General features: G+C 35.8%; 1 protein-coding gene across 6 annotated transcripts in view; it reads left to right on the top strand.

Moving 5' to 3' along the window:
• The window catches only part of Csk (C-terminal Src kinase), a 296,279-nt gene that overhangs the window by 149,088 nt on the left and 119,217 nt on the right, over positions 1–27,974 (top strand). For 2 of the 6 annotated variants that reach the window (XM_069844410.1, XM_069844407.1), the window contains exon 3: positions 15,974–16,041. The exons of the other annotated variants lie outside the window; for them this stretch is intronic. The gene's annotated coding sequence lies outside the window, so the exon portion shown is untranslated. The remainder of the gene's footprint in view (positions 1–15,973; positions 16,042–27,974) is intronic. 6 annotated transcript variants of the gene reach the window in all.

Genomic DNA, 27,974 nt, shown 5'->3' with positions numbered 1-27,974 from the left:
CTGATCTAAGATTAAATGGTTTATACAATCGGGCCTAAGTGTTAAGTTTTAGTACTAGCTCTAGCTATCAAGTGTTAAGATAAAGCACTAGCTTTAGCTTGAAAAAGTGTGAATAAAACTGAAATCAGACTTCTAAGTTAATGCTGGAAAATTTAAAGCTTTAGCTGCCGCTGAACTGAACACCTGCAAAAAAAATCCGTATAAATTGGTTTAATTATGGCATTGATGTATGCACGTCTGATATTATTATTAACTACTAGGCCTAAAGTATTGTTGTTGAGGGAATGTAAGGCAGTAGTTTACAAGCAAATGAACAGTACTGCAGGATGTCAGGATCAGAAACAGAAACAGAAACAATTCAAGAGTCAAATAATGATTCACAATTGAAATTTGTCATGTTGTTGGCAGAACATAAGATACTTTGTAGCAAGTCTCAACTGCCCAAAATTAGAGATGAAAAAGAAAGATCAGTGTCTGTATTGAGGAATGAATTCTTAAAACATGTTGGTAAAGACATCACAAAAAAGCGACTTAAGAAGAAGATACAAAATATGAAGACCGAAGTGAAAAAGAAGACGGATAATAATGCTACAGGAGATAAGAAAGTGGTTCTAAAGGACTGGGAAAAAATATTACTGGATTTGCTGTCATCTGATGAAAATCCCGTTTTCAACAAAATACCTGGTAATTATAACCTATTAGTATATTGTCAATAAATTTTTACTCTGATTCTTATTCATTCGTAATAATAAATTTTTATTAATTATATTATAATTTTGTAATATATATTCATAATATAATATTAGTAATATTTTAATAATATTAATTTTTATTTTTAATTATTGTTAACAATAGTTATCCATTTTATTCATACATTTTATTACTAGTAGTAATAATAATATCACCCAGAAAATACTCAGCCAGCCATTCAACGTTCTCTTCTTCGAATCTGAATAGACCATGGTAGTCTACTATGTGAGTTGACTTACGTTCTCTGTATAATTTAGGAGTCCGAATATTCATGAAAGCAGCCATTCTATATGATGTAGCCTCACAAACTGATTTTAAGTCTGGTCAGAGGCACACTTGAAAATTCGTAAGACTAAACTTGTAGTTAAATAGTTTTAACTGGGTTTTATTCACACTTTTTAAAGCACTTGCTGGAAAATTTAAGTTTTATCTGCGTGCCTTAGTATAAACTTTGTTCAGTAATATTCAGTTCTAGTTATAGCTTATAAGTTTAAGAATAAACTTGACTTTATTCACAGAATCGGTAGTATGAACTTAAAATTTGCTAGATTAAGCAATAACTAGTTTTTATTCACGAGTCGGTAATTGAACACACCTTTTGACTCATTGTTGAGAACCTGGTCACGTGGAAAAGGTCGCATGAGTTATCTCTTCGATGGGAAAGTCTCATCCCCAACAAATACGAAAGGCAAACTCGAACCATGTGATACCAGTGGCTCACTTGCAAGTATATTTAATGCCTTCCCGAGTACACAATTGCAGAAAACGCCACCGTGACTATTTCTTCCTTCGGTACCCACATCGATTACTGTAAAACGGTAATTTCACGTATCCAAAATCGTCTCCTAGTTCTGTTTCTTTCTCTTTCTTCATCTTCCATGACAGCAGCCAATAAAATTGCCTACTCTTCAAATATTGTAATTGGATGTAATCCAGCCATCTTAAAACATCTGTTTTACTTAGTTCAGCTTAGCTTAGCTGCCGTTTCATGTCATAGGACATCATAGCTTAGCATCGGTTAGCATAGCTTACCTTAAATTAGTTTAATATAATATAATGATATTTTATTTAGAGTTAAGTCTAATTGACATATCACAGTTTAAAATCAGTAACACTTACAAGTGTAAATGATCATTGTATATTATAAAATTCAAATGCAAACGTTTTTGCCCTTGGGCATCATCAGGCATTTGACTCACAATATCTTATACAGTTTTTCATATCTTTGCTGTGGAATGCGTACCAGATAATTGAAATTTACAATCTTGTATATAATAATAAACAACTATTTACATGATTAATTTTATATCTCCTTACAGATAAACCCAGTCCTACAAATTGTTTTAATGCAAAAAATCAATACATATAACCTAGTGCAGTACATATGATCTTAAATGTGAGTATTCTAAATAATAATTTTATAATTTTCATTTGAATACATTAATAAAAGTTGCTCACATAATAAATACTATAATATATTTCAGAATGATTCCACCATTGAATGGAGTGACAAATCATTGAGACCAATGCTCGCACTATAAACACCCAACTAATGGAAGTGTATTTGGCCTATTATGCAGTTTAAGAGGAATCATATGCAAATCAAGCTTTCAGATATAACTCCATCTAAAGTTCATTTGAATAATTTCGAGGGAAAAATTGTTCCGTGGCCGGGCATCGAACCCGGGACCTTTGGTTAAACGTACCAACGCTCTACCAACTGAGCTACCCGGGAGCTCTACCAGACACCGGTCCAACTTTTTCCTCTATATCCATAGACCTCAAAGTGGGCTGACAACCGTCAAGCAACCAACATTGAGCGTTGGTACGTTTAACCAAAGGTCCCGGGTTCGATGCCCGGTCCCGGAACAATTTTTCCCTCGAAATTATTCAAATCAACTTTACAGGGAGTTATACCTGAAAGCTTGATTTGCATAATACACGTCACTGTTCGTTAACAGAAAACCACAATTTAAGTCACACAGAGTTAGTGTGCACTCAATGTTGGTTGCTTGACGGTCGTCAGCCCACTTCGAGGTCTGTGGATACAGAGGGAAAAATTGGATCGGTGTCTGGTAGAGTTCCCGGGTAGCTCAGTTGGTAGAGCGTTGGTACGTTTAACCAAAGGTCCCGGGTTTGATACCCGGCCCCGGAACAATTTTTCCCTCGAAATTATTCAGGAATCATATGGTTTTTCATCATGTTGTTTCAATTATCACAATTTTATAATTTGAAACATAAGATCTATACAACATTTTGGTCACAATTTTATCATACATAATTTTAATACCTGTACTCATTTAAATTTCAGATTGTTATTTATCATAGAGTTAATCATATAAATAGTTGTTTATTATTATATACAAGATTGTAAATTTTAATTATCTGGTACGCATCCCACAGCAAAGATATGAAAAATTGTATAAGATATTGTAAGTTAAATGCCTGAGGGCGAAAACGTTTGCATTTCAATTTTATAATATGCAATGATCACTTACATTTTGTAAGTGTTATTGATTTTAAAATGTGATATGTCAATTAGACAGAACTCTAAGTAAAATATCATTATATTATATTACATTACTAACCGTACCCGTGCGCTCCGCTGCACCCGTTAGAAATAAATATAAATTAATTACATAATTAAAATAGGACATTTGATCCAAGGAACATTCGTGTTTGATACAGGGACATCATTTTATTTTTACTAACATTTTTAATATTAACCTGGCTATACCTTTAGAGAACCGGAAACACAGTTTGCTATCCCCTTCCACGACTGTAGTTCGATGATACTGGCGTAAAACACAAACAAATCACTCTACTAGGTATAGGAAGGAAGAAAAGTAGTTCATCCATTTACGTAAACTAGGAAATATCGCGATTTTGGGTTTGATAATTTTCATTAGGGTTTTGTTTAATCAAAGTACAGTACTGTATTAAGAATAAGTGTTTTTACTCACGAACTGAGTTATCCATGCGAACGTATTCATTATGCAGTGTATATTATACTGTCTACAGCACATTAGCGTACAGTATAGAGAAAGAAGGTAAATTGAAAAATAATCATAATATGAATATTTAAACACATTTTTGAAAATGTGTGGCCGTTCATTTCCGATATAGGCTTCAGTTCTAATGTGTATATTATCGCACTATAGACTTTTGCATCTAATTCCAATTGCCAGTTTTGTCCTTCATACTAGTAACTCATGTTGAAATAATTCTGTACCTACTCTATGAAAGAGTACCTTACGTACTGTAAATTCAATCTTCACTTCTGCCCGATCCGAAAATATAAAATTATGGCGCAGGATTGTAGAAAGGGGGGAAATCACGTGACAGTTAATTACTTAACGAGGCCCTTTTATTTAAGTTAAATTAAACAGCTGTATAATATTACGTAAATGTCCAATTACTAACAGAAATTAATGTTTTCAGAAAAGAGCTAAGACAGCCCAGCTTTTACAGAGGGACGAGCAGAAGCAGGTGGGGGAAATCGGGATGCGACGTAGGCAAACGGACAGTACCTGTGCGAAAATATGATTAAATATTGAAAACTCTTTCGTCACTGGAAAACGCGAACATATTTCTGGAACGTACTATACTCACTAACTCAGTACTGCTTACTATCTGCGGTCTTGGTTCTGTGTGGAGGACAGTTGGAAATTCACTAGTAGAAGGGGTGGGAGTGAAGTACATTCAAAAACTCAGGTACAATAAAAATTTAAGTCAAAATAAAATTATATCCCTGTAGAAGGATAAATCGTTTAATATGTTACTTAATTTAAATTGTATTTTAAAAAATTAAAATGCGATAATTTTGATCCAGAGAGCACTCATTTGGTGCAATGACAATTCCTTTAACATGTTTCTTAATTGTTATTACATGCAACCATAGTTTAATGAAGATTGACTTATCATTTATTTTTAATGTGTATACTTTATATTATTTGCTATATGTTTCCATTGAATTATGGTAATAACTTAATTTTAACCCTTGTTTTTTACGTCTTCAGTAAATGGCGCTTGGCCCATATGATTCTGAACCCTTCAAATGACTTAAATAGTGATATATATTATAGTGATATAACATAATTATATTTATTTCTTTCGATCTCCTATGTACCATTGCCATGGAATGAATAAATGTGTTTTTTCTTCCTACTCAAAAATGTTATATTTTGCACATAGGAGTTATTGCAGGAACAACAACGCTATAATCTGAGGTGGCGGTGAAAATGTATTGTTATTTTAAAAGTCTTGTATATAATTAGCTTTCGATATTACTTCATACAATCACAGAAACATTCTCTGTAGGATATCTTGAATAGCTTTCGATTGTTGCTGTCCAAGGCCCCTTATAGATGAAGTCATTTGTTTCCATTTCATTACAGGCCAATAGATGGCATCGTTATTTTAATTTTAAAACTCATTTATCTCATTAAATATCAGTCCTATCAAAATTTTTCTTAGAATAAAACTTATCGGAAATCATTTTTAAAGAAACGTTTTACGAGAAGATTCGAAGAGAACGGCAGTTACGTAGACTTTCAGCTCCCCACTACTTCCATTAATGCAGAACACAATGTCAATACGGCGGTTGCTGTCGTCTGCGATACAACGAACTTTTCTGTTGATTTTCGAGTTTGGCATTTTATCCGGTTATTATATGCTCATTTAAGTTGTGTTAACTCTCGCTAATAGTTTTATATTTTATGTTATCCGTCTTAGTATTTATTTTATTATTGTAAATATTTTTGTTTTATCACTATTATTATTATTATTATTATTATTATTAATGAATTAATTTGTATTACAATCTTTGTATCATTTCTGTCACGATTATTCTATTATTATTATTATTATTATTATTATTATTATTATTATTATTATTATTGTTTATATCATCAGCATTATTATTTGAACCCTGTACAATTTATGTAGACTATTGGACTGTACCCGAGCACGAGCATTATGCTCATTTCGGGTATCTATTCATATGTATTCAATTCAAATGTAAATTGTAAATAAATTTTAAATTTGATTTGACAAATGTAACATTTTTTATGAAAATCAGTAATAAGGAAGATATTTCGATTTATTTAATTCAAACCCCCTTATAACCCCCCTTTTAAATAAAGTATTTTGAATGCTATATAGCCTAAAATCTAAGTTACATCGAACTTAATTTATATTCCAGTTTTAATATAAATCGGTTCGGCCATTATCGCGTGAAAAGGTAACAAACATCCAGACAGACAGACAAACATTTCAAAAAAGCGATTTTCGGTTTCAGGGTGGTTAATTATACATGTTAGGACCAGTTATTTTTGGAAAAGCGAAAATTACCAGAAAAATTTCGGCTACCGATTTATTATTAGTATAGAATAGATATTGACTATCGGAATATCTCTATCATCATGCTTTTTAAGATTAGCTTAGTTTAGTTTAACTTTCTTTGTGTGGTAACATTAATGCTGAGAATGGCTGGAACCGGGGATCGAATTGGTCGCTGCCGCCTTTTGGTTATGTTCTTATTTAAAGCATGCCGTGATGTGCGATTTTTTTTTTGCTGCAAACTTGATGCTCCTCTGAATGGTGAAGATGATCCCAGGACGAGCGGACCCGCATCGATCTGCTCCGGGAGATGAGGGATACCGGAGAATGATTTTCCTTGCACGACACCACCGAGTTGACTATTAAACACTTCTCCTGCGAAAAGTCGCTGTCTCTATTTCCTCTTGATTTGCCACTACCGAACTTTTTTGTATCATTTCCACGCCTGAGAAAACACGTGAAAGGCCGTCGCACATCTCCGCAAATCAAGTGAAACGGGTCTTCGCGAGAAAACGTGTGATGAGAATGAAAGTGCGATTGCAGGACAGAGATGGTGCGTCAGCCTACTGTCACATCTCCAAATTCGGAGTTCTGCTATGTGGCTTGTACGTCGACTTTCTATTCCGGAGACCCTTATTCAGATCCTGTGGGTGCACCATTAGCCATACGCTTTCCATGTTACGGGACTCGACTTCAGACCCCGGCAAACTCAGTGGAACTTGTAGTGGACGAAGACTGGGAATGTGTGCAGGTTTCTTCATTGAATATTTTTCCTCCAGTTGACCACGTCTCCATTCATCATAATCACAATCTGGCTTCCATGAAGTTTATTATTTATTTATTTATTAGCCGTACCCGTGCGCTCCGCTGCACCTGTTAGAAATTAATATAAAGTAATTACATAATTAATATAGGACATTTGATCCAGGGAACATTCGTGCTTGATAGAAGGATAAATCGTTTAATATGTTACTTAATTTAAATTGTATTTAAATAATTAAATTGCGATCATTTTGATCCAAAGATTACTCATTTGGTGCAATGACAGTTCCTTTAACATGTTTCTTAATTTTTATTACATGCAACCATAGTTTAATGAAGATTGACATCATTTAGATTTAATGTGTACATAAACATGATTTTAAGAAATACAGGAAACGAATATTCAGAATAGCCTATCAAGTTTTCTGTGCATAAGAAGCTATTTTAATCTTACCTGTTCTCGATTCACTCAGAAGTTACTGTGATAACATTATAGCACTATGTCCATCTAGAGAAACTACACTTTCCAATGGTGAAATAATAATTAATTATACAAATCAGTTAATTTAGCTTCCGATATTACTTCATACAAACACAGAAACATTCTCTGTAGGCTATGTTTCATAGCTTTCGATTATTGTTGTCCAAGGCCCGTTATAGACGATGTCATTTGTTTTTTATTTCATACACCGCCTTAGATGGCAGTTATCTTAATTTTAAAACTCATTTATCTCATTAAATATCAGTCCTATCAACATTTTGCAAAGAATAAAACTTATCGGCAATCATTTTTAAAGAACCTTTTGTTATGTAACATTTTTCACAAAAGTTAATAATAAGGGAGATATTTCGATTTATTTAATTCAGGCCCATTTATAACCCCCCTTTTAAATAAGGTACTTTGAATGCCGTATAGCCTATAATCTAAGTTACAACGAACTTAATTTATATTCCAATTTTCATCGAAATCCGTTCAGCCATTATCGCGTGGAAAGGTAACAAACATCCAGACAGACAGACAAACAAAAATTTCAAAAAAGCGATTTTCGGTTTCAGGGTGGTTAATTATATATGTTAGGACCAATTATTTTTGGAAAATCGAAAATTACCAGAAAAATTTCGGCTACAGATTTATTATTAGTATAGATTTATTTATTTATTTATTTATTCTGCTGTAGTTAAAGCCATCATGCCTTCTCTTCCACATCACCAGAAATACAAATACAATAATAGAAATAAAATGGGGAAAAAACACTATAAACAAAGTAAAGCCACACAAAAATATACACAGTTTGCAGTCACACAAACTTTAAATGAGTGATTAAGTATCATAATTGTAGCATTGGTTTACATATTATTTTATGGTTAACATTATACAGGACTGTGTGTATAGGTATGTATGTATGTATGTATGTATGTATGAATGTATGTATGTGTTTATTTATTCGCACTGCAAATGGGTATATACCCGGTGGCAGTGGTAACTAATTACAATCAATAATGACAATTAATAAACAAAACTAATAAAAAACAATTAATAATAATAATAATAATAATAATAATAATAATAATAATAACAACAACAACAAGGATCATCCTAAATTAAATGAAGCATGGTCACTTAAAATAACATTTCAAGTAAATCTAATTTGTATCTTAACCCTAAGTTCGAACTAAGACCCACGAGTGTGAGAGGTTCATACCTGCACAAGTACCTTTCGGCACTACACTTATTTCGCTGTCAACTCACTCACTGCACTGATTCTACCTGATTTCACTAACACTTCTAACCATTTCACTGTTCAAATACTTTGCACTGCCACTTCACTGACACCAGCACACTTCACTTACACAATAGACTTCACTGACACTACACACCTCACTGACACAACACACTTCCTCACTGATAGAACACTTCAAATAACAAGATATCAATTTCACTCTTGAAGTAGTGTGTATAATATACTACCATCTATTAGTAAAGTCCTTAAGCCTATTTTTAAATACATTTTTGGTTATTGGTAAAGCCTTTAGTAAGTCTGCAGGTAAAGCATTCCAGTCCCTGATAGTACGATTGAGAAAAGAAAACTTTCCAGTGTCCGTCCTCTGTCTTCTTTCCCTCAATTTATATGAGTGGTCGTTCCTTGAAGAGTAATTTGGCGGTTGCAACCTATTTTTTATTTCTCTCCAGGCAGGCTTACCTCTGTATGTTTTGAACAGTGCGCATAATCGAGTTCGCGTTCTCCTGTCCGTGAGTGTGTCCCATTTTAATGGTGAATTATTACGACAACACTTGAGAGCCCGTTTTTTAATCTTTTCCAGTGTCTTAATATGTTATCACATTACATAACTGCTATCACAGATCGTTCATTTAGTAACATGTCCATGCATCTACGCATTTTACATTCCAAATTTTGTGTAGGGCCTATACCCTCATCGACATTTCAGCGTTTCTTTCTGCGTATAGGTGTATATTGAGATCCGGTAGAAATGACGAGGAGGATGAGGAATGTACAATAAGAGACAATTCATCTTTCAATTAGATGTATTTGGTTTCTTCCAAGCCAGAAATTTGCAGTCCTGTTCATTATTGCAATTGTTTCAGAGATTGCTTTTCCGAATTTTCCTTAATGTTTATACTAATGGTATCTTTTCAGCCTCTCTGAGGTCTGTCCTTTTTTTTCTAGCGTCAGTTGGACTCTTCACTGCTAAATTAACTTTTTTCATTTCGCTTTCCTTCTCGTGACGTATTCTTAACTATCTTAATTGTCTGTCCATTGTGTTTTTAATTACATTTCTCTTGACGTTGATATTCCCTCCTACTCCTTCATTTCTTTCTACCTGTAGTATTAAAGTGGATCGCTTGAAGAAATCCGTTTTGTATTCGTTGAGGTATATGAAAATGTGTATTTTTATAACTTGTTTTCATTAGGATATTTTTGCTCCAGGGAACTGAGTTATAAAATATTATTTTTACTTATATCTGTAATGGAAAATTTTGTGTCCGCCTTCACTTTGTATGGAAATTGGGTAATAAATGTGTAATGTGAATTTAAATAGTGCCTTACAGCCTAGATCATATATACCCCAGATAGGTCGGCCTTATAGGCTTTGAAGTTAACTTTTGTCAGGTTTACTACGCTGCCATCTAGTTGTTACATAAGGAGTCACGTCATAATTCCCATTTGAATTGCATTAGCGACTGTATTGCCATCTGGTGTTCGTTTACTGCGGACGGATGGCGATCCTGGCGGTTGTTCTCTTCAAAGTGCTGCCGATTTTAACATAGCGATGACTTGTCTGTTACATATATATGATGTAGGCTTACAGTGGAAAGTCTCTTTTCGGGCACCTTTTAATTAACGGATAATTTAAAAACTCCCTTAAGGACACTGGGACTGAGTTTTGAAACTTTTAAAATTTATGATTAATTTCTTCCAAATTCGGCGGGTTTGTCACGTGTGTACATTTAAATAACAGTACCAAATTTCATCAAGTTTTAGTCATTAATTCCTTAGATATTAATTTTCATTTATTTCAATGATATCAAATTATGGATAAATTTAAAACATCCCTGACGGCTTCAGAATTGTTTTTGCTTTTAAAAATTCTCTGTGAAGGACTTATATTTCATGATAAGGAAAATTGCGCATGGATTTTTAAATTTGAGAATTGGTTCATGAGGTAAAACTTTTCTTACAAATTATAATTTTTGCTGATACTTTTCTTTAATCTTAGCATGTAGGCTTTCACGGCCGGTGTCTAATTGAAATGGAGCTTCTGGGCTAAGATGCCGTGGTCTACTGGTGAAGATATTCCCAGACGTTTCGTCTACTACTGCGGCAGACATCTTCAGTGGTGAGGTATCCTAGGTCTAAGTCTTCTGCTAGAGGTATCTCTTTGACCTAGGATACCTCACCACTGAAGATGTCTGCCGCAGTAGTAGACGAAACGTCTGGGAATATGTTCACCAGTAGACCACGGCATCTTACCCGGAAGCTCCATTTCAATTTTTTTTAATTTTTAAAAGTTAAAAATTCATATCATGAAAAGTTTTCAGTGAAGAGGTGATTCCATGCACAGCTTTGTGTATTGGAGTGTGCTGAGTATTCTTGCAAAGTTTAATGTAAATCCAAGCAAATGGAAATCGCTAGAAACTTTATTATTGACCAAAAGCGTAATTTTGAAAAAACTTTATTTTTAGTGGGTGTGAAAACGTAGTTTTGAGAAAACTTTATTTTTAGTGGGTGTGGTAGATTTAAAAGAGCTGCGCGTAGCATTTTAAAAATGATCACCAGACCTTTAAAAGTAGTAGGTGAGGGCTAAATGTAGGACAGAATGTCAAGCAAATGTATAAGATATTCATTCATTCATTGTTTTGCCCAAAGGCAGATTTTTCACTGCAAACCTAGCTTTCTCCAATTTTTCCTATTTTCTGCCTTAAAACAAAAATATTTATTTTTACCATTTTGGCCAAAAATTCAGTCCTAATGTCCCTTAAGCGCATATCCTGCAACACGGACGCTGACATTTATTTTCATTTCCTCCGTTTCAAAGTGACAAGTTCGTATATATATATATATATATATATATATATATATATATATATTTTTGCAATGTCAAGGCTCCTTAACATGTCGTTATTCGCCTTGACTTTACGAGCGTGGTTCATAGATGTCGCTAGTGCCGAGAAGCGTAGACCATTTAGTTCTTCGGAGACTATCCAGAGTGCACCGCAGGCGGTGGATTTACATTACACTCGTAATGATAATTATAATGTAGGAGAAAGCAGTAAGCAGATTTAAAAAAAGAACAAATTGTATGTAACCAAAAATTGTTGAAAAGCGTGTAGTAATACAACAGTAATTAGACTACTTCTTGTAGTATTTTATTGATAGTACACATTTTCTGAACCCTGAGCCCTAAAATAAACGGGCCACGGACCTGCACTCATATCCCCATGACCCCTGTAATTATTCTAAATTTAATTAATAGTTACATCTATCTCTGCCTATTCAAGTCATAAATCGATCGATCTACTATCTAAAAGCTAAATTGGCTAGTCTCTTATATTGAGACAACTCATCCTGCCTAAGGTATTTCCGTGGTTTTCCTAAGGCGTTAAGACAAATGTCGGGATGAGCCCTAAGAGAAATGGGCCCGGACCTGTATGGCCTTCCCTATAAATTCCCCCTTTTCTAACAAACGACGCCGTAATGCCCTAGTTCAAAATCTATAAAATTACCTGTTACATGTGCAAGGTCACTCATGTAGTCGCAGTGCGAAAGGACAGGGAACTTTCAATTTGGAGATTCAGAATTCACGGCGTCTCTTCTGACGGTGTTCACCTGCCTAGTCATTGAACAAAAGACGACAGAGTCTTCTCGACTCCTCCTGCACTGCGAAATTACATAGTTCATTTCAATGTGCAGATTTACACCAGCCATTTCTTCCTCGTCCCGTCCCGTGATCATTTTGATCACATTTTCGTTCCCTCGCGTATGTGGTACCTAAGAGGTTACGTCCATTTTCGGTTTTTCCCCTTCAAAATTTTCTAGAGCTCCTCCAGTGGAGCAGCGTAACCCGGAGTGAGACTAGTGGCCAACAAGCTTGGAGCTCACATGTTTAGTTTCTTACAGCCCCGAACCCCTTGCAAGGACGCGTTTTGCGTACCTTTTTAATTTGTACTCCTAATTCTCCTCTTTCAGTTCAATTCAAATTTCTGAACGCTAAACTTCCAATTTAAACTGGCATTCTGTTTTGATATAATTTAATTATTATTGACTAATTGTACATTTCCGGTAACGTACACAACAGCGCAAAGCTTTTCAGGAGGTATATTTGTGTGTCACATTAACATTTTATGTGTTGTCATAGTGAATCCATGAGCCGCCATTTACTATTTATTGTATAATACAAAATAAATACATATATACATATTATGGACGTAACGCACACCCGTTTGATCAAGCTCGTGTTCTGGGGCAGTTCCCATAAATAACTTCTGTACTAAATGATTCAATAAAAAAAGTATTGAATGCAAACATAGTGTTATTCGAAATGTATGTGTACACATTACAGACAATGTTCAAAACTAATTTAATATAATTGTAATTGACATATTGATAGATTCGTTATGCAGAATGTCACGTTAAAATACTATTTACTGCACATGTGTGAAGTTGAGCGCATGGTTACTGCGATTAGCCTGTAGGTGAAACATTTGCCGGGTGTCTGAGCAGAATTCCAACTAAATTATATATATATATATATATATATATATATATATATATATATATATATTATATAATGTGCTCCAACCACGAGAAAGTCTCTGCCGGATGAGACGAATGAGGGTAATGCTGTGAATGAATGTTGATGTCATAAGATGTCATAAGGTCACACATGTGGGTACTTTTATCTCTATTGGCTAGCTCTCACAGCACAAACCATAACATTGATACAGACATATTGATACTACCCTAGTTAACAAAAATTAGATCACAGTTAATCTCCTGGTCTTTTAAACTCTTCATAAAGGAAATAACATATGCAGGAGAGCGCATGGTTTTTAAACTGGCGTTATAACGGTAATATTATTTATCTACTTCGCTCCAATAGATGAGGCAATAGTAAGCACATTCCCTTCACTGTTGATCTCCTGGTTGGAGAACAGTACGGGGTGAACCGTAAGTAATTTCATTAATCAGAAGGTTATTCTTTGAGATATTTCAAACAAAAAAGTTCAATACAATTTGGTCGTTTTTGCTTCCTTTCCGAGATGAAAATTGTTTTTTTATGAAACATTTCATAGCGTGTTTTAGGGAAGTCATTGATTTAATTCCAAATATGCTCAGTCAATTTAAGAGAGCAGTGTATTATTATAATTAAATACTCGAAATAATTTTAGTTTTGCCCTTCATATGTGCAGAAATTTGATGCGAACAAATGTAACATTTTAAAATTCCTTTTCAGAACGAAAAGATGCATATTTCAAATTTCTGCACACTTAAAGGACAAAACTAAAATTGTTTCAATCATTTATTGTCATAATAATACACTGCTCTCTTAAATTGATTGGGCATATTGGAAATTCAATCAGTGGCTTTCCCAAAACGCTATGAAATGTTTCATATAAAACTATTTTTATCTCATAAAGGAAACAAACACGAGTAAAATTGTATTAAACTTTTTCGTTTCAAATATCTCAAAGAGTAACCCTCGGAAATTAATTGCATTCTCTCTGTATATTAAACCAACAGCGAGTAGCCTATAATAATAATAATAATAATAATAATAATAATAATAATAATAATAATAATAATAATAATACATTTAAAATTCAATAATTTCATCAACGTGTGCATGTGGAATAGTCCGTTCTACGCCAAACATAAGGGACTAGGCTATATATACTCTGTGCATTTCGAACTGTACAGCCCCCAACCCCTTGCAAGGACGCGTTTTGCGTACCTTTTCAATTTGTCCTCCCAATTCTCTTTCGATTTTTCGAACTGGCGGATCAAGATCAAGCAATGGACAGCATTTGCCACGCGTGGTTACCCAATTCCTGGACCATTCTCCTCAACTAAAGTTAGCTGGGACAGCCGGGATTACCAATGCTTCAGTTCACAGTGTTCAGTTCATTGATTAGTGCGTGGTTTGTACGTTTGTATGTGATCTTGAGTCACCACTATGAAATGCGCTCAGAATAGTGGATAAGTAGCAATTTGTTAGAAAGCCCATTTCTGTGTGCAACAGACTATCAGAAAGACGACAATTTTTAAATGATGGTAATAATAAATAATAATGATAGATTCAACTCTTGTAAAAGCGCTTGTAACATAGGAATGTACGTGTCTCTTTCACAGAGTGTTAGAATTGAGTCTGTTTAGCTATGTTATTGTAACAATGTACGCACTGTACGTCTCTCTATAAATCACATCTTTGAAGAGAATTGTAATTAGATGTAAAGCTATAGAATAGGAGTTTCAGTAGGTAGTCGCAGTACGTGTATATATTGTACTACATGAAAGCGTGTGGAGAGAGAGTACAGGAGCTTTAGTGTACGTTATGTGCATACATTAATTTAAAGCTGTTTTAGTACTACCGCGTTCCCTTGTGTGGTTCGATACCAGAAGTTTCTGAATCTTATTTGTCGTTTGGAAGTTAAGAGTATTGTGTGAGACATGGTTCAAATATCCGTATACAAGAGTCTAGAGGGCCATATATAAAGTAAACTTAATACTTGTAACTTTACTTATACTGTAGTTTGTTATATATACTACATTCCATTTTTTAGTTACTGTTACCTGGAAATTTTCGTCTCTTTGGTTGCCCTAAAAGTTTTTTTTTTGTGAAATCTTATAAATTGAGAACATTAAATTTCTTCGACTTCATTTAATACATTTTGGAGAAGTTCATTTCTCATCTCATAATGTTTGTGGACCTACAGGTAGCCGGCCTGAAGTTGCGCTCGGGCGCGGGTTCGAATCCCGCTTTGGCTGATTACCTGGTTGGGTTTTTTCCGAGGTTTTCCCCAACCGTAAGGTAAATGCCAGGTAATCTATGGCGAATCCTCCGCCTCATCTCGCCAAATACCATCTCGCTATCACCAATCTCATCGACGCTAAATAACCTCGTAGTTGATACAGCATCGTTAAATAACCAACTAAAAACATTGAATTTCAAATAATATATTATTATTATTATTATTATTATTATTATTATTATTATTATTATTATTATTATTATTATTATTGGTTCTACAGAATTATCTGTTATGGTTATAACCAAAGTTATATAAGTTTGTGTACTTAGAAAAAATTAACTTTACTTTCACACAAAAAAAATCTGTGGGTGATAGAGAAATAATGTGTTAATTTTTGGATTCTACGCTGTACAATAGATAAAAGTCACCAAGAACAGAGGTGACACATCGCCTGTGGGCTAATGTTACTGTCGTCCAGCACAGTTGACGTGTCTAGTCGAACATTTCTCATTCTTTGTTAATATTTTGTCATTTAAATAATCGAGTTTTACCATACTAGTATAGCTGTTGATTGATTATATAATAATATTTACGAACTTATTTTTAATATTTGTGTTTCTTTGTTTTTAGGTAAATAACATTTGCTTCCCGGACGGCCATATAATAGAAGTATGCTTATGCATTAGATGTATACATTAGTGAGTATTTATATCAAGAATTTCTTCTAATTATATTTTCGTTAGCATCTACTGTATATCTTCACATTTACACTCTTACTTACACGTCATGCATGTGTTTATTCAAAAGTAAGTTCCCTTTTTGAAAAGCTGTATATTCTGTATATATCTGCAGTTTGGTTTCATATAGAGTACATTGTACCATTACTGTTTAGAACAGGTCTGCACAAGGTTTGCGCTCTCCGAGCCGGCTCACAGCTCATGAGCGGATTACAGATATTAGCTGCGCTCTGTATAGGGTGGACTGAAAGAATGGGGTGGATCTCGTACAAAATATACACAAAAGGAAGTACTATTACGAGTGTTTATGAAATGAATTCCCGTTCAGTGTTTGCAAAACTAACTTTGACTATTATTAATTAATAAAAAAATATTTATTTTACAGAAATAATAGAAATTCTATAGCTACTTAAATGTACAATATCATTTTGTTATATTTTTATTTATCAGTACATGAAAACGAGGTTTTACGAGTATGCTGTTGGCAGCTGAAAGGAACAGTAGCCTACTGATCGTAATGAAACATCAGTTACAGATGTTCGATGTCTGCCTTTATTAAAGTTGATTATAGAAAACAGTTGCTCACAAATGTAAATGTTGAGCCAAACATAGCAATCATTTTCACATCCAGCCTGTGTAGTCATGGATATTATTGCTAATGTTTAGTCTTGTAAAACTCAACCAGGCTAGTAGTATTATTCAAACGATCTTTAGCCCGTAGGCCACATTGAAGATCAATAAGTTCGAGCTGCAAATCGTTAAATGTTAAATGTTATGTTCCGTCTTTTAGATTCCTCCATACTGTACTGTAGCAGTAGGTAAGCAACGTGAAACAGTTACTCAGAATAAGCCTACACACTGCACTCCATTAGATAGCTGAATGGTTGTTTCCCTCTCCTCTACTTATACCAAGTCTATGTCATTCTGACGTACCTTCCTCTCCGTTTCGGCGAGCGGTAAACACCGCTCTCCCGCTCCGAAGGAGCGCGCGCGCTCGTTGAGCGCTCTTTATGCTTTAGAAGGTTTGAAGTTTTTTACCGATGCGTGTTTCATTGCTGTGGTAACTGTGTCACACTTATATAAACAAAAATTGTTCAGAGTACAGATAGCAGTTGTAGGAGAGTAATTTTAATAATTTTTACAATGGTTTTACGTTTACGAGTTCGAATTGGTCTCCTTCAGTGCTATTACGAATGCAATAAACAATATGCATATACATCGAGAAGATATCGAACGTTACATGGATTGAGAAATGGACAGATGAGACACATCTGGAATTGAATGGATATGGGCAAAAGATAATCCGAACACAATTATATAGCAAAGATTACATGATATCAAGGTTATTGTCTGGTGTAGTTTTACGTCACATTGTCCACACCTGTGGAGTAACGGTTAGCGCGTCTGTCCGCGAAACCAGGTGGCCCGGGTTCGATTCCCGGTCGGGGCAAGTTGAGGTTTTTTTCCGGGGTTTTCCCTCAACCCAATATGAGCTAATGCTAGGTGACTTTCGGTGCTGGACCCCGGACTCATTTCACCGGCATTATCACCTTCATCTCATGCAGACGCTAAATAACCTAAGATGTTAATAAAGCGTCGTAAAATAATCTACTAAAAAAATCAACTACGTCACATTTTATAATAAGACCGTATTTCTATGAAGAAATTGAAAATGGACAAACAAAAACAGTGACGGTAACCGGGCAGCGATATTTTCAATTTCCACCTTACATACACAACAATGTAAAAACACTATTGCTCAACAGAATTGATGATCGTATAATTAGTAGGCATTTTCCGAACAGTTGGCCTTCTAGGTCACCAGACATAAATCCAGCTGACTACTGGTTATGGGGTTATCTAAAAGAAAAGACCTACTACACGTGAGGAACTGAAACGGTCATTATCGGGTGTCATTGAAAACATCTTTAGGAATGTGCTTACTAATGCCTTTTATAGCATAGCTGTTTCTTATTTTTAACAACACGGTGGTGGTTATATTTAATTTTTTCGTGTTTTAATAAAATCTCATTTCTTTACGAAGAAATTGGTGTTTTAATTTTTGTGGAATCTAAAAATTTGACAAACTTATTACCATTTCAAATTTGGAACTTACCTTTGAATAACCTTATACATATTCATTTTCTCATTTATTCATTCATTCATTCATTCATTCATTCATTCATTCATTCATTCAAATTTTTGTAGCTAGGTCTAGCCTTATTGTTTTTTTTATTATTTATTTTTTTTAATTATACACGCATTTTGATTTTGATCAGCACCGTTTGTCTTTATAGTGTGAAGATTATTTTTATCTTAGTTATAAGTTGGAAGTCAAACTGCTCGAAGGTCGGGTGTCGAAATTCCCCAGTCAGAGGAAGGAGATATTAGATATTTTTCAGCACCTAACATGGACATCGCATCTGACGAGCTATTCAGTTGAAAGATTATTACAGAAGTAAATAATAGAGAATTTCCCTGTGACGTCACAACTGTCTTGTTTACTCTTCTGTAAGCCGCGTATCTCATCATGTTGTGGGTAGAATACACACATCGACTAAGGTGGAATAAGCACAGGATACATTTCAGCCTAACACCAGCTGTGTCATAATACGGTGTAAACCGAAAGTGTTGCAGAATGTGACGTTTCACGACTCAACACAGGTCTTTCCTTATCAGAACATAACGTTATATCCGGCGATAACATGAGTCACACGGATTAAGAAGTGAAGCGTACACTTTCCTCTTATCGTCACGATACGTTGGTTAGGTGTTATGTTTTAGGTGTGAAGAGGACGAGAAATGATAGTTTTAACATATAATTTGTGCGCTTTTCAGGGTTGCCATACATACGACTATAGTTGTACGCATACGACTATTTTGACTAATTGTACGAGGTACGACCGCACTCTATGTCGTACGCAATTTTGTACGACTATTTCACTGAAGGGAAAAAAATAATTGGGTACTTATAATGTTTCTCTATAATTAAAATAAAATTGATGTTAATTCGTTCCTTTTAGACAAGTTTTCTTCATTTAATATGTCCTGGACTAATATGAAAGAAACATGCTTTTAAGGAGGGGCGGGGGAATGCTTTGAAAATCGATCTGGTATAGGTCGCGCCAGGGATTTTGGCAGATTGATTTTCTTAATGCGATCTGGAGAGCGAGTTCTCACCGCTGCAAGATCGGCTGTTATCTCTGTCGCAGTGGAATGGGTAGGACCTAACTAAACAAATATTACAGTAGTCTATATGTGTCTTTGGTATTCCCAAGAAACTTGTTCGATTAATTAAAATGTGTCTCAATGAAACTTAAAGCAGAGTCCGTATAGGCCAGTTTCTATCTGATGCTTTTCCAATTCACTGTGGGCTAAAGCAAGGAGATGCACTATCACCTTTACTTTTTAACTTCGCTCTAGAATATGCCATTAGGAAAGTTCAGGATAACAGAGAGGGTTTGGAATTGAACGGGTTACATCAGCTTTTTGTCTATGCGGATGACGTGAATATGTTAGGAAAAACTCCACAAACGATTAGGGAAAACACGGAAATTTTACTTGAAGCAAATAAAGCTATAGGTTTGGTGGGAAATCCCGAAAAGACAAAGTATATGATTATGTCTCGTGACTAGAATATTGTACGAAATGGAAATATAATCTGTTATATATATGGAAATATATATGTATATGGAAATATGTTAATCCTTAGTCAATAGATAAGACTGAGTTTTACGAAATACGAACATTAAGGGATGGAAAATGGGAGGCAGTAATGATCAAAATAATTATACCGATTTATTTTGTTTAACCAGCAGACGTGCAGTCTTTAAATTTAATACAAAGATTCACTCATAGAATTGGGTTAGACTATTCATCTCATCTCTCAGAATTGTTTCTAAAATGTATAAGAAAAGTAAAAAAATTCAATTTCATGTAGGCTACTCCCTTGAATTAACTTCAGTTTTTTTTTTTTTTTTTTTTTACTTCCGAGCAGAGAGGAGAGAGAAAGAAGTCGACGATTTTAAAAATTCACTAAACTATATTTAACTAGAGACGTAAAATTTAAAGTGAAGGTTACTCTCTACAATATTGGTTAAACATTCTTAGATTTTTTAAATACCATATCCTAAGGTACTGATGAAAAGGCAGAAGGGAGTGAGAAATCTCATGTCATCCGATCTCGATGAAAGTCGATATCTGGGGATCTTTGCGATCACAGAATACGAATAAGGTATTATTTAGTCCGACTTTGTCCTAAAGTGGTGGAGTTGGACAAAAATGGGTGAAAAATTAAATTAGATATCTTAGGGGTTTTCGAGACGAAAATTACGAATAATACAATTTGTGCGAATTCAATATGGCATTTTCAGTACTATGAATTATATTTAAACAAATTAAACATCGGATATCGCACAGGTAACACATGTACAGTATTTAAGGGGGTATGGAACACCTTTTGATAGTAGGCCTATACATTTAGTACAATCCAAAGTGTAATTTCTACATATTCTGAATGAATGTTGTGCTGGAATTTAATATAGTCATCAGCCAATACCTCTAGATTAATAAACTTTTTAGAATCCATAAAATACAGTATTTATTGTGAATGGTAATTATATTTTTCAATTGGTGCAATTTGTGCAGGGAAAATTGGTTTCTCCGATATTTTGTACGATTTCGAATATTTTAAAATGCTTTCTTCTCTGTTCTATTCACAATGTGCGTGTGAAGAAATTATTGCCCTTGTAATATCCATTACAATCCTATTTATTATACTCTTATATAAATCTAACTTCTGCAGCATGCAATTTTACCCAATTAACCAAATTATATTTTGATTATTAAGAAGAATCGTAATTTTATTAACTTGAATTGTCGCACCGCCAGTGACGATCCCTAGATTATTACTGGACAAATCTTGTATATTGATCTGGTAAGGGTAGAATTTTCCTTTTAATTAAGAATTAATTTAATTTAGAAAATGTAGGAGACGTATTGTAAAATCATTGGGAACGGAAGTCATTTACATTTATTAAAGGTATTTTTTGAGTAGGACTGTACCGTGGTGTGTTTCATAATAAGGATAATTGATATGAGCTGCTGTTATGAAAATATGAACGACTCAGAATGTTATCGCATCTCATTCTCGCAGCTTACAGAAACAATATTGGCTCGCCTACTGGAAATGTCATCGCGGTCATCTGCCAAAATCGGTGCCTCCGACTTATAACTATGCTTGCCATGCAAGTCATAATTTGTCATCTTGAGCTCTAGGTTTCACGTAGACGGCGCAGTTATATCAAAGTAATACGAGTTTAATTTTATTAACTTCCTTGTTTGTTCGATAAAGGAAATCTTTTATCAATTAAATAGTACCGCAGTAGCATTAAGAAGTCCTAACGCGCCGACATTATAGAGGTGTCGGGTTTGAGTCGACTGTAGATGAATTAATTTGATATAATTTTCAGCCGCCGCATTTATTGATACTAGAATAAGCCTATCTGCCGCCGCACCGGCCAAAGATCAAATTCTGCTGACTTTAAATATAAGAAAGTTCATTCTAACCAAGCGTCATCGTGCACGCTTACGCCTAGCCGTCCACTGGCACCGTGAACGGCCGAATATTTGTTAGGCCGTATACGGCCGAATACCGGACGACCGGCAGAAGAGCCGATCGATCGTCCAATGGAGCCGACGCTTCGGCCGTCAATTACCAGTTGTATGTCCTCGTGCTACATGCTTATACTTAATACATACATACATACATACATGCATACATACATACATGCGCTCGGGCGCGGTTCGATCCTCGCTTGGGCTGATTACCTGGTTGGGCTTTTCCGAGGTTTTCCCCAACCGTAACTTAAATGTCAGGTAATCTATGGCGAATCCTCGGCTTATCTCGCCAAATACCGTCTCGCTATCACCAATCTCATCGACGCTAAATAACCTCGTAGTTGATACAGCGTCATTAAATAATCAACTAAAAAATTACATGCATGCATACATACATACATACATACATACATACATACATACATACATACATACATACATACATACATACATACATACATGCATGCATGCATACATACAAATGGCTTTTAAGGAATGACGAAAATATAGGGTATATCCGATGCTTAGAGAAAGGTGTCGCCTGGGTAATTTTCATCATATACGCCTACACAATAAACTTCTAGAGCATAGTGCTATGTTTTTCGATTACTATCGGGTGAATGTTGATACATTTCAATAGCTATATTTTAAATGTAATTCGTCCATCAATCTCAAAATGGTCAAATTTCAGAGAAGTTGTACCACCTGAGAAACGTTTGTCAGTGATCTTAAGGTAAGTAGTATATGAATAATAGTTTGTTAAGCCTTAAAAATTTTATTTCACTTGTTTAACGAAAAAAAAAAAAACACACACACAAGAACTAATTAATTTTTCGGCGTTCATGGCGAAATTTATGGAAACAGTCATCACGTGTTGCCCTATTCGGCCGAATGAGACCGGAAAATCCCATCTGAATTGGATCGAATCGGCATTCGGCCGTCGTCGGCCGCAAACGGCCGAATAGGACGAGTGTAATGGACGCGCGCCAATGCATTCTCTTGTTGTGGGATCATTCGGCCGTGTACGACCGTAAACGGCCGAGTTGTTATTCGGCCGAATTCGGTTCCAGTGGACGTCCAGCCTACTGCGATGACAATGTTGATGATGAAGAAATGGGTGGTGATTTGTTTCAGTGCTGAATGTCATTGTAGATGTGAACTATAATTTGTAGCATTTTTAGTTGGAACTAAAATTTACTGGTAGATATATTTATTTTGTGATTATTTATCAACTGCGTAATGACATGAAGGTGATAATGCTAATGAAATGACTCCAGCACCGAAAGTTAACTAGCATTTGCTCTTAATGGGTTGAGGGAAAACCCGGAAACAACGTCAACCAGATAACTCGTCTCATCCGGGATTTAAACTCTGGCCCGCTCGTTTCACAGTCAGACGTGATAACCACTACTACACAGCGGTGAACTAGAAGTATATTAGGAAGTTGAGAAATGTAGGACAATTTTATGCTGAAGTACAACAATTTTCATAAGTTAGTACGACGGTTTCGATTCCTTTATCTGGCAACCCTAGCGCTTTTAGTAACGGCGAACTGGAATATAGAACTCTTTATTTTGTGGTAGAGTGTCACGAGATGATGCATGTGCCAACTTAACATGTGTTGGCCACCTATCACATATTTGTAACCTACCGAATCGAAATCTGGGACGAATATCCGCACAGATTACCATCGCAGATGCTGCAACTTGGAAATTCGTTTTCGTTTGGAAAGGTTGATTAAAGAAGTCGAAAAATAAATGCCTGTAACAAAATAATATGGTTCATTATAAGTATACCACATTTTGTGGACATACGCAGATTGGCAACTTTGCACATCGTTTTTAGTGGGTTATTTTACGACGCTGTATCAACATCTCAGGTTATTTAGCTTCTGAATGAAGTGAAGGTGATAATGCCAGTGAAATGAGTCCGGGGTCCAGCACCGAAAGTTACCCAGCATTTGCTCATAATGGGTTGAGGGAAAACCCCGGAAAAAACCTCAACCAGGTAATTTGCCCCGACCGGGATTCGAACCCGGGCCACCTGGTTTCGCGGTCAGACGCGCTAGCCGTTACTACACAGGTGTAGACTTGCACATTGTTGCTCAATATCTTCTAAGATAAATAATAATAGCGAATTCTGTTTTTATACAGATATAGAATTCATTTCTTGTCTTTTCAATCAATTCCATAACTATTCGTATTATATCTGAACAAGAACCGAACTTCGCTTTCATTGCCTTGCATTTATTTCTATTTTTTTTTTTGTTGGTTTTATATGGGCTAAAAGTTACGTAATTTTCAATGCATCACATGCTTTCGTTATAATACGAGGCGCATCCAGAAAGTAAGTTTCCCGATTTTTTCCCCTTGAAAGTAAACGTAATTAGCCGTGTCAATTGCGCATGCGTAACAGATCTATGACGTATCAATCATATGCCAGCCGGACAGGTCCCGCCTGGTGCCAGTAGCGTGGCAGCAGTGGTCTGAAATGGAAGCCCTTATTCCTTCTCCCGCCGCCTGCGAGGTTCGGTCGGTGATAAAGTTCTTTAATGCACAAAGCATTGCACCAATTGAAATTCATCGGCAGCTCTGTCAGGTCTATGGGCCGAACATCATGAGTAAGCAGATGGTGCGTCGCTGGTGTAGGCAGTTTTCCGAAGGTCGTCAAAGTGTCCATGATGAACAGCGCAGTGGGCGACCGTCCCTCATCAATGATTGTGTTGAGCTGGTGCGGCAGTGCATCATGGAAAACCGTCGCTTCACGATTACGAAGCTGAGCAGCCATTTTCCGCAGATATCGCAATCCTTGTTGCATGAGATTGTCACTGAGCACCTGCTGTTCAAAAAAGTGTGCCAGGTGGGTGCCGAAAAACCTGACACCCGAACACAAATTGCAACGTTTAGGAGCAGCACTGACATTTCTGCAACGGTATCACGATGTCGGCGACGAGTTCCTCGACAGGAATTTCACGGGCGATGAGACTTGGATTTCGCACTTCACCCCGGAAACCAAGCAGCAGTCAATGCATTGGCGGCATAGTGGATCTCCGGTCAGGACGAAATTCAGACAGACGCTGTCTGTACGGAAAGTGATGTGCACGGTGTTCTGGGACAGGAAGGGCATTCTGCTCATTGACTTCCTTCCAAGAGGTGAAACAGTGAACGCTGACCGTTACTGTGAAACACTGCGAAAATTGCGACGTGCCATTCAAAACAAGAGGCGTGGAATGCTTACTGCAGGTGTTGTGCTCCTCCATGACAATGCTCGTACACATACGGTTCGGCGCACAGCAGCTGTTTTGACGGAATTTGGCTGGGAGTTGTTTGATCAACCACCCTACAGTCCCGATCGTGCTCCCAGCGATTTTCACGTTTTCTTGCACCTCAAGAAATTCCTGTCCTCCGGTGAGCGTTTTGGCAACGACGAAGGGCTGAAGACGTCTGTCACACGCTGGTTCCATTCACAGGCGGCAGAGTTCTACGACAGAGGGATACAAGTGTGTCAATTCTGATGGTGGCTATGTTGAAAAATAGCTGGAACATTGCTCTACCTGTTGCCAATAAATGTTTTCCTGAAAGTGTGTGTTCCTTTTTTTTTTTTAATAGAGAAACTTACTTTCTGGATGCGCCTCGTAGTACCATAATTTTAAATGCATCATATGCTTTCGTTCTAATAGTACCATCTCAGACGAAGAAGGTAGTTTTTCTTGTTATTCTTACAATAGCCTACTTTGCGGCAGGTTGCAGGTCTGCAGTCTAAGAAAGAGACGCATGTCCTGTATGTCATATCAGTCTCAGATTATTAGATGATTCCATAATTTCTTGTCTATAGATTCCCTTCAACCTTTTGTAAAATTCGTAGTTATTGCACATGAACACATAACGTCCAATAGCTTAAGAGGAAAGCTTGTATACAAACGGCATTCCAGAAACCTTTTATTTATTTATTATTTTGCGGTATTGTGTTTGTTGAAAACGTTTGTGAAAACACCGGAAATATATATTTTTTTTAATATCACATGACTTTCTCTTACTGGTAGAGTGAGGAAGACCTTATTCACAACATTTTCTTAGTTTCTTTTTGGCATTGAAGCCAGAAATTGCTTAAGTACGCGCAAAAAGTAATATTTCGTCATACGTGTTGTGCTAGTTAAAAACTGGACTCATTCCGGATTGAGTAGGCGCGTTTGTCGTACCAAATTCGTTGTTAGTGCTGGCCACCCACAAATTTCGCGTAGTACGGCAAAGATATCTGACAGAGGAAGCTGTGTGGGTGTCTCTGGTGGGAAGATAGAATAAAACTTTCTGTTTTCTCGTACAGCCGTTATCACGAACCATTAATGCCGCTCAATATATCTTTCAGTAGAAATTTATTGCGAATGGGTGAAGAGCCTCAAGCACTCGTTGCCACGATAACTTGGAGGCAGCGTCTGTCAAACTTCAAGGCAGAGATTCCCATTATTCTTCACGTGAGCTAAGTGATCCGTAATCTATTCATGGAAAGATATGCTAAGTATATATCTCAAGAAGTTTTTTTTTTACAGTGGTACCATAACTTACTCTCTTGCGTGCTAAAATTTGAAAGACGTAAGCAAACAAACCTTCCCTTCTCGCAAACTCGTAGCCGCATATCATAATAATTAATAAATAATATCGAACCAATTATGCAAATCTGGCTTTCAGGTAGTAGCTCCCTGTAAAGCAGGTTTGAATGATTTCAAGGAAAAATTGTTCCGGGGTCGGGTATCGACCCCGGGACCCTTCGCTTAACGCACGAATGCTCTCCCGACTGAGCTACCCCAGGAACAATACACGACACCGTCACAATTTTTCCCTTATATCCATACAACTCAAATGGACTGACAAGACGTCAGAATCCAACTTTGAGTGGACACAAATTGTGTGTGACTTAAATTGTGGCTTCCTGTTAACGTACCCGACCCCGGAACAATTTTTCCTTGAAATTATTCAAGAAAGCCAGATTTGCATAATATATTCGTTTCTCAATATGTCCGCCCATCTGTTCACGCTCATAGCGCCGAAGTTATTTATGAGTACGTAGATCTCGGATATTTTAACTCTAAAAATGCATGTTTAGGCTCCGAAAGTAGTTTTAAAAATGTTATATACAATTATGCAAATTTTTATTTGGTTATAGGTACCTAAAAAGGGGACAGAAGCTTTGGAATTAAAATTTACATACACTATTACACTTTTATTACTTAATACCACTTTTAACCATTAAAACGGTACGGAACGACGTGTTTCAACCAAACGGCTGCTTATCCTAAAATGTTTATCATCTCCCTAACATTTGTTTGTTTTTATCACCTCCCTAGCATTTGTTTGTTTTTATCACCTCCCTAGCATATGTTTCTTTGCCAACATTGCAGTTTCAATAATTATACCTTTTGAAATGATTCATTTTTATTTCATCATCCGCAATTAAAAATGTTCTATCATTTATCTTGTTTATATTATTTGGGGGGGGGGGGATCATTGTGAATTCGGAACAGGCGACTCGCCTAATCCATGAAGTGAAGAAGAAGAAGAAGAAGAAGAAGAAGAAGAAGAAGAAGAAGAAGAAGAAGAAGATATTATTTAGGTTATATTATAGCTTCTGCTGTATGAGATTATGGATAGTCACGTATCAGAGATTGTTTAATGCATATTAATAATTGAAGTGGAATACAACTGTTTTAATAAAAATTGAACTGAATTAACAAAGCCTTCTTGACCAGTAATCGTCCATAGAGTTCAATGAAGAATGTATGAATCGTTGAGTTGGAAAAGGGGTCATGTCCTGAAAAGTAAATTGTTCAGGAGAGACAAAAAACTCTGGACATGACCACTTCTCCAACTCAATACTAATCTAACGCACACTTCTGTGGACGGGACATGACTCCTTGTTATACCAAACGATGCGTACAGACATAGCAGTCAGGTATCGCCAATAAATGCCATTTTGAAAAATGATGGACTTGACCCCTTTTCCAACTCACCGATTCGTATATAAATCATTATTATTATTATTATTATTATTATTATTATTATTATTATTGTCACAACTGGTAACAAGAGAACTGCTAATCATAATACACTACTGCCATCTAGCGGAATATTTGTAATGATATGATGATAGAATAATACGTTGTTTTCAAGACAGTTTAGTATTTAAGTAAGTCAGTTACTATTTAATTGTGTTAGAGTATTTTTTTCTAATCGTGTAATAGTCAATTAAATCCCACTCGAGTTTTGATTTTCTCTAGATAA

Source organism: Periplaneta americana, chromosome 13 (assembly GCF_040183065.1).
Source record: "Periplaneta americana isolate PAMFEO1 chromosome 13, P.americana_PAMFEO1_priV1, whole genome shotgun sequence".
Classification (NCBI taxonomy): domain Eukaryota; kingdom Metazoa; phylum Arthropoda; class Insecta; order Blattodea; family Blattidae; genus Periplaneta; species Periplaneta americana.
The sequence above is the reverse complement of the archived record's forward strand: the minus strand, read 5'-3'. Positions and strand labels throughout refer to the sequence as shown.